The 7,687-nt window shown below is 38.6% G+C and overlaps 1 pseudogene; it reads right to left on the bottom strand.

Annotated features, from left to right (window-relative positions):
• Nucleotides 1-505: 505 nt before the first annotated feature.
• Nucleotides 506-967, bottom strand: LOC113934826 (annotated as a pseudogene).
• Nucleotides 968-7,687: the final 6,720 nt, after the last annotated feature.

Genomic DNA, 7,687 nt, shown 5'->3' on the forward strand with positions numbered 1-7,687 from the left:
GATGCGTAGTGAAGAATGGCTGGGTCATATGCTACATGTAAAAACGTTAACATTTTTTTTTTTCAAAACGCCAATTTCCAAAACAGTTGTACAATTTTAGGTTCCCACCATCAGTGTATAAGACTTAGATTTGTTCTACATCCTCACCAACAGTCGGTATCTTCAGTCTTATTTTTGGTCACTCCGATGTGTGTATAGTGATAGCTCGTTGTGTACTGAATTTGCATTTCCCTGAGCACTAATGGTACTGATATTCCTTTTTATGTGCTTATCGGCCATTTGTATATTTTCTTTTGTAAAGCGTCCATTCAAATGGCTTGCGTTTTTCTTTAAAGTTGTTTTTCTTATTAAATTGTGAAAGGTCTTTTTATACTTGGGATATAAGTCCTTTATCAGATATAGGTATTTGCAAGTACTTTCTCCCAGTCTGTGACCTGTCTTTTCATTTTCTTTTCTTTTCTTTTTTTTTTTAACAACTGATAATCAATTTATTAAAAATGTTGATTTAAGCATCTGCAGTGGTGACTTCAACCTCAACTCCTGGGTCAATACTGATGGAAGTAATCTGTTTAACAATCTCAGAAGGACTGTGCAAATCAATGAGTCCCTTGTGGATCCTCATCTGAAGACGATCCCAGGTCTTAGAACCTTCACCACAAGGAGTTTTTCTTGTAGTGATTCTCAGAGTCTTGGTAGGCATCCGAACCGGTCCTTTCACTTTGAGATTCTTTGCCTTTGCGCCTCTGATCAAGTCAGCACATACCTTTTCCAAAGATTTTACTTTGCGGCTGGTGAGAGTAATTCTAATTCGGTGAATCGCCACCTCCGGTTCCACGGGTGTGTCTTCCCGGTGTCTTTAAAAGCCATGGCTGCGGCGCGGCTTCCAGACCGACTTGTTCCTCAGTGAGAGCGAACAGCGGTGAGTCAGGAGCAGGAGCGGGGCGTGCAAACCTCCGCTGCGGCTGCGACCGCGTCTTCCTCAAAGAGCTGTCTTTTCATTCTCTTAATGGTGTCTTTCAAGCAGAGAACTTCGTTCATTTTGATAAAGTCCACTTTAACAATTTCTCTTCTGTAGTATGTGCTTTATATATCCTATCTAAGAAATTGTTGCCTCCCCCTAGGTCACAAAAATTTTCTGTTTCCTTATTGCATTTTTATGGTTTTAGTTTTTAGATGCAGGTTTATCATTTTGTATTAATATTTGAGTGATGTTCATTCTTTTCCCATATGGATATCCAATTCTTCTAGTACCATGTGTTGACAAAGGTTATCCTTGTCCTACTGAATAGCCTTGATATCTTTATAAAACGTCAACTGACTATACAAATGTGGGTGTCTTTCATACTTTCTATTCTCTCCCATTGATCTGTGTTTATCCGTATGCTAATACTACACTGTCTCCCAATGCATAAACGTGGTCTTTATCTCCATGTATTTCACTTATAAAAATAATATTTATTAGCTATGTCTTAGGCATTTCATTGTACAGGTTTGCATAGTCTTTGTTAAGTTTATTCCTAAGTATTTTCTCCTTTTTTGATGCTACTATAAATGGACTTATTTTTGTGCATTTTTTGTTTGTTTGTTTGCCCTGAGTACAAAATATACAATTGTTTTTATATATCAACATTGTGGGGCACCTGGGTGGCTCAGTTAAGCATCTACCTTCAGCTCTCAGGTCATGATCTTGGGGTCCCCTGCTCAGCGGGGAGTCTGCTTCTCCTCTCCCTCTGCCCCTCCACTCTCTTCCACTTGTGCTCTCTCTCTCTCTCAAATAAATAAATAAAATCTTTTTAAAAATTATATATATATATCAACATTGTATCCCCTTAGCTTGCTAAGTTCATTTCTTATATTTAATATTTGTTTCTAGATTTATGAGGATATAAATAATAATGTTACCTGAATATAGAAACAGTTCTACATCTTCCTTTCCAATATTTTTGCCTTTTGTCTTCTGGTCTTCATACAGTGGCTAAGACCTGCAGGACAATGTTGAATAGAAATGATGGAGAAGTCATTTCTGCCTTTTTCCCAGTGTTAGGGGGACATAGTTTAATATTTCATCATTGAAATTGATGTTGGTTGTTGGTTTTAAATAGATGACATTTATCAGATTGTGGAAATTTTCTACTCCTAGTTTGCTGAGAATTTTTGTCATGAATTGATATTGCATTTGATCACATGTTTTTAATTCGTTTAGTGAAATGATACACTTTTTCTCCTTTATTCTGTTAACATGATGAATTGCATTGATTGATTTTGGAATATTAAACCAATCCTTCATTTGAATGTTAAACTCAAGCACATCGTGGTGTGCTATCCTGTCTGTTAAGTTCTTAAACTTTTTTCTTATCTTTCAGTTCTAGAATTTCTGTTTCTTTATTAAACTTGCTACTCTTTAGAGTTTGCAGATTCACTCTAAGATTTTATTTTCTGGAATATAGTGACCATACTTGTTTTAAAGCCCATGTCTGGTAATTTATAGCCCTCTGAGTCCCTTTCTGTTGTTTCTTATTTGTGCTGGGTTTTGTTCATGTTATCTTATGTCTTTACGAGCCTTGTTTTCTTTGATTATGTATGGAACATTTTTTTTTGGAAAAATTATTTGTGGAAAATTTGAGCCGTAAGATGGTTTTACATTCCTCCAGCTTTTGATTCTGCTTGGCCCCTGGGGGCACTACTAACGTGGTATCAACTTTTTTTTTAATTGTTTTGTTAATCACCATACATTACATCATTAGTTTTTTTTTTCTGATTTCTTTTTTTTTAATTTTTTATTGTTATGTTAATCACCATATATTACATCATTAGTTTTTGATGCAGTGTTCCATGATTCATTGTTTGTTCATAACACCCAGTGCTCCATGCAGAACGTGCCCTCCTCAATACCCATCACCAGGCTAACCCATCCCCCTACCCCCCTCCCCTCTAGAACCCTCAGTTTGTTTTTCAGAGTCCATCGTCTTTCATGGTTCGTCTCCCCCTCTGATTTACCCCCCTTCATTCTTCCCCTCCTATCTTCTTCTTCTTCTTTTTTTTTAACATATAATGTATTATTTGTTTCAGAGTACAGATCTGTGATTCAACAGTCTTGCACACTTCACAGCGCTCACTATAGCACACACCCTTCGCAATGTCCATCACCCAGCCACCCCATCCCTCCCACCCACCCCCCACTCCAGCAACCCTCAGTTTGTTTCCTGAGATTAAGAATTCCTCATATCAGTGAGGTCATATGATACATGTCTTTCTCTGATTGACTTATTTCACTCAGCATAACACCCTCCAGTTCCATCCACGTCATTGCAAATGGCAAGATCTCATTCCTTTTTCTTTTTTAAAGGTTTTTATTTATTTATTGAGAGAGATAATGATAGAGAGAGAGCATGAGACGGGGGAGAGTCAGAGGGAGAAGCAGACTCCCCACTGAGCAGGGAGCCCAATGCAGGACTCAATCCCGGGACTCCAGGATCATGACCTGAGCTGAAAGCAGTCGCTTAAACAACTGAGCCACCCAGGCGCCCAAGATCTCATTCCTCTTGATGGCTGCATAATATTCCATTGTGTATATATATATATATATATATATATAACATGGTATCAACATTATCCAATTTTAGTGCTTGAGGTTTTCTTGACCCCCTACAAGAGTCCAGGTCCCAGGACTAGTTTAGTCTTCATTCATTCTTAATCCTAGGGTTTGGGTCAACCCCATGGGTGGTTGCCTTGGTTCCTTGTCCTTGCAGGGACTGGATTCTTTCTTTTGATGTCCTCTATCCCCAAGAGCCCTGTGAAAACCACTCTGTGACCTCTCTGTGCCTTTGCTGGAGAGACACACGCTCCAGGGAAAATGGGGTTCTAGACTGACCATACTGGGTTACAGCTTTCACAGGCTTTACGCTAGGTCGTTCCTTACCATTTAGCTTTTTAGTACTTTCAAGAGGACTTTAAAAATAACTTTTATGTAGGTTTTTTTCAGTTGTCTTTAGCAGGAGATTTGGCTTGAATGACCCAGAGCAGATGCCCTGATGTTGCCTCCTTGATCCCTTTAAAATTGAGCCACCACCCAGTTTATATTCACACTGTGGATTCTATACCTGTTCCCCAGATTGTGTACCTTGACCTGCTGTGATTGTCCAGACATATTTCTCCGGTTTGCTCACACACTTGCTTCAGCCCGCCTCCCACCTGTGGGCATTTTTTTAAAATTCAGAGTTGAGTCCGATACCAGGAAGAACACACCAAGTTCCTTGAGAAGTCTTAAATGATCTCTCTCAAGGCTTCAGAGAAGGAACAAGTGCTACCCCACTCACGGCTGTTACCCAGAGTACATCAACAGCACTTTCCAAAGAAATTCTCTCAACTCCAACTTCTAGCCTCTCCAGCTTAAACCCTTTGATCGTGTTGAAGTAGACGAGTGGCTAAGGGCTGCAAAATTGGTTTTCACAAACTCCGTTTATCAACATTTAGAATCCAGGTAATTGGCACATATTGCCTTGGATGCTGAAGTAGAAATGTTTCGGTGTCCTAGTATGTATTTTACAAAATGTTTTCCCAGTTTGTCATCTGCCTTTGGATTTTCTATAGTCTTGTTTTGATGTGCTGGCATGAAATTTCAATATAATGAAATCTTTTTATGGTTTCTAATTTTGTGTTCTTTTTAAAAAAAACACATTTATAATTTGGAGGTTGTTTAAACATTTAAAATTTCTTCTGCTATTTTTATGAATTCCTCTCCTATATTTAAATATTTCGTCTGTCTGGCATTTGGCAAGTTTTGAAATCTAACCTTTTTTTTTTTCCTCAAATGGTAGATCGCCCAAATATATGTTTTTTTTTTCTAGACTTTTATATTCTGTTCCATTTGGTCTACCTGACCATTCTGCTAATGATAATGTAATTGATAATTGAAGCCAAAATATGAGTGTATTTGCCTAAGTGTTTACACTAATCCTGATGAGTAATTCTTTGTTAGACAATTGCTTTCAAATTAAATAGCCTTCTTGAAGATGATTCAAAGGAATTACACTTAAATTGGAATTTTAAGAATTGAATCACAGATTCGCTTTGATGTACAGCATAAATCTTTGCTTGTCCAGTGACAGTCATGGTATATGTGTAGGAAACCCACTTTCCATGACCTAGTCAAAGGGAGCTTTAAGGCTATAAACAAATACATGTGAGGAGGTGCCAATGTCTGTTAATTGGTCTGCTTTTCACCCGCTACTAGTCAGAGATTTTTGGCTTCTGTGACATTCTCCTAGTAAAATTTGAGGCTAATGTTAACTGGTAGTGTTAACAAGACTGAATGGCTAGAAGCAGCAGACTCTTATCTCAGACGCAGTGCATTAGTGTTTTCGACATCAGGCATGTTGTTTATAGTGAGCAGGACTCCTGGGCTGGGATCCTGCAAATGAAGCCGAATGTTTTGAGCAGTTGCATGGTCATAGGGCAGCCAAGGGCAATGTGCGGGCATCTTTGAGCCACATCAGACTCCTTCTTCTGAAATAGAGTCCAACTAGCTGTGAATAAGAGTAGATACTTAATCTGGGGAATGATCCAAACTGGTTGTGTTTTTTTGTTTCCAGGAGTGGATAAGTATAGAGAAAAAAGTTTGCACAGTGTTATCATGGAATTTTCATTTTTGTTCACCAAATTAGGTAAGAAAGTAGTTTTGTAAATAATTAAAAAGATTTGTCTTATGTTATTATTTATCTACAAACTCCCTACTTTTTCCTAGAAGATTTTTGAGGTGTTTAGAAAAAAGTATATATAAATAAAAAATATAAATTTCATTTTATGGAACAGTGATATCAGGGCAAAACAAAAATAAGGGTCAGATCACAAAATAAAGGCAAGAGGAATAAATACATAGAATTGGCTGCTCTTTTTAAATCCTTTCATAATTGTAAAGTCACCGCACAATTGACTCTCAATTTTCCCGGGCCTCGAAAGAGGTGAGCATGATGAATCACAAAATTCTCACTGCTCAGAAAAGAAAAACAAGCCAGTTGCACAGAGAAAAGGCTTTTCACAGGAATAAATTCTTAGTAGGAGAGACACTTCCGTAGTGGGTTTTTTTTTTTTTTAGGCAGTAATGTTACATGTTACTTTTCTTGATGCTGTTTAGTTTCTGTGTTTTATAAATAAATTGTATCTTATATGTGAGGAACACAGCCATCAGCCAATTTCACATTGTCTCTAATCCATTCATGTTAATCAGTTATTTATTAAGTGCCTTTTATGTGCCTAGTATTGCTTGGTGCTAAGAGATACAAAGATAACACCACTATTACCCATGAGGAAAAGCTAGTTGGGCAAACCGGCATTGAAAGAGAAAGATTTTAAGGTACAATTTCACTAGTACAACAGCAGTAATATGCACAGGAAAAGGAGCAGAGGGTTTAGCTTGAAATTGTAAGAAGCAGGTTTGCTGAGCTGGCCAGGGCAACATCTATGAGTTTAGTAGCCCAAGAGGAAGGAGAGAGGCTTTCCAGGCAGAGGGACCAGGATGAGCATAAAGAATACAAGAGTGATGAGTACATTGCAGTCCTGGCTGTCAATGATGAGAATGTTGTCTTTGCATATGTGCCACTGGGTGGACCCAAGTTAGGTTGAGTAACAAAGGACTAAGACAAATATGCCTGGGTGTTTGAATTCCCTGATCTCAGAATTCTGCCTACATGCTTATGCCCAGGTGCTAGGGAGTGAAGCCAGGTATGTGTTGGTTAACATCAGCCCAGCACTGGAAGCCTCAGGGCCCATGGGTCCCATTCTATAGGGTCCTGGCAAGACTGTGAAACTGAGCAAGTTTGCCAGATACATCCTTGTACCTTCTACCTCTTTTGCCTTCTCAAAATAGCCCCAGGAAAATCTCTCTTACATGTCATGGAACTGTTACGTGTCGATGTGTTACTTCTCCCAGAGGTATTCAATTTAAAGGCTTTCTAGAATTATGCAGTGAAAGATTTGGTATACTGGTACACGTGTGTCTAGTTCATTTTTGGAAAGGGAGCCTTTCCCCCATCTCCCATTTCGGAAAGACTCACCTTGGGCCACTGTGTTCACAGGTACCACCAAGCGCAGACTTCCTTTTTCCCTCATCTTAACTATCCCTACCCTTCTCCCCAAAGAAAAAACTCCCACCACCCTGCAAAGTTTTGTTTATGGCCAATTTGGTCCAGAAATATAGACTTTAGAGATCATTTATCTAGAGTTTACAAATTGTATTGATTGTGAGCCATAGAAATACATTTTATATCATTTCTCAGCATACATGTATGACTGAATGAAAGTTTTGTGAAAAACAATACTTGGGGTGCTGGGTGGCTCAGTCAGTTAAGCATCTGCCTTCAACTCTGGTCATGATCCCAGGGTCCTGGGACCGAGCCCCGGGTCGGGCTCCCTGCTCAGCAGGGAGTCTGCTTCTCCCTCTCCCTCTGCCCCTCCTCCTACTTGTGCTCTCTCTCTCTCTCAAATAAATAAATAAATCTTAAAAAAACCCAATACTTAACCTTACTATATGTGGTGTATTCTTATTTCTACTTCATTGTATTATGTTCTGTTTCATTCCATTCCATTCCACTCAGTTCCATTCTGTTTCATTTGCTATTTTGGTAAAAAGTAGGTTGAGCAATTCCCCTAGTAGGTATCTGTTCAACAAAATCACATACATATGTGCATC

Source organism: Zalophus californianus, chromosome 13, assembly GCF_009762305.2.
Source record: "Zalophus californianus isolate mZalCal1 chromosome 13, mZalCal1.pri.v2, whole genome shotgun sequence".
In the NCBI taxonomy this organism is placed as follows: Eukaryota; Metazoa; Chordata; class Mammalia; order Carnivora; family Otariidae; genus Zalophus; species Zalophus californianus.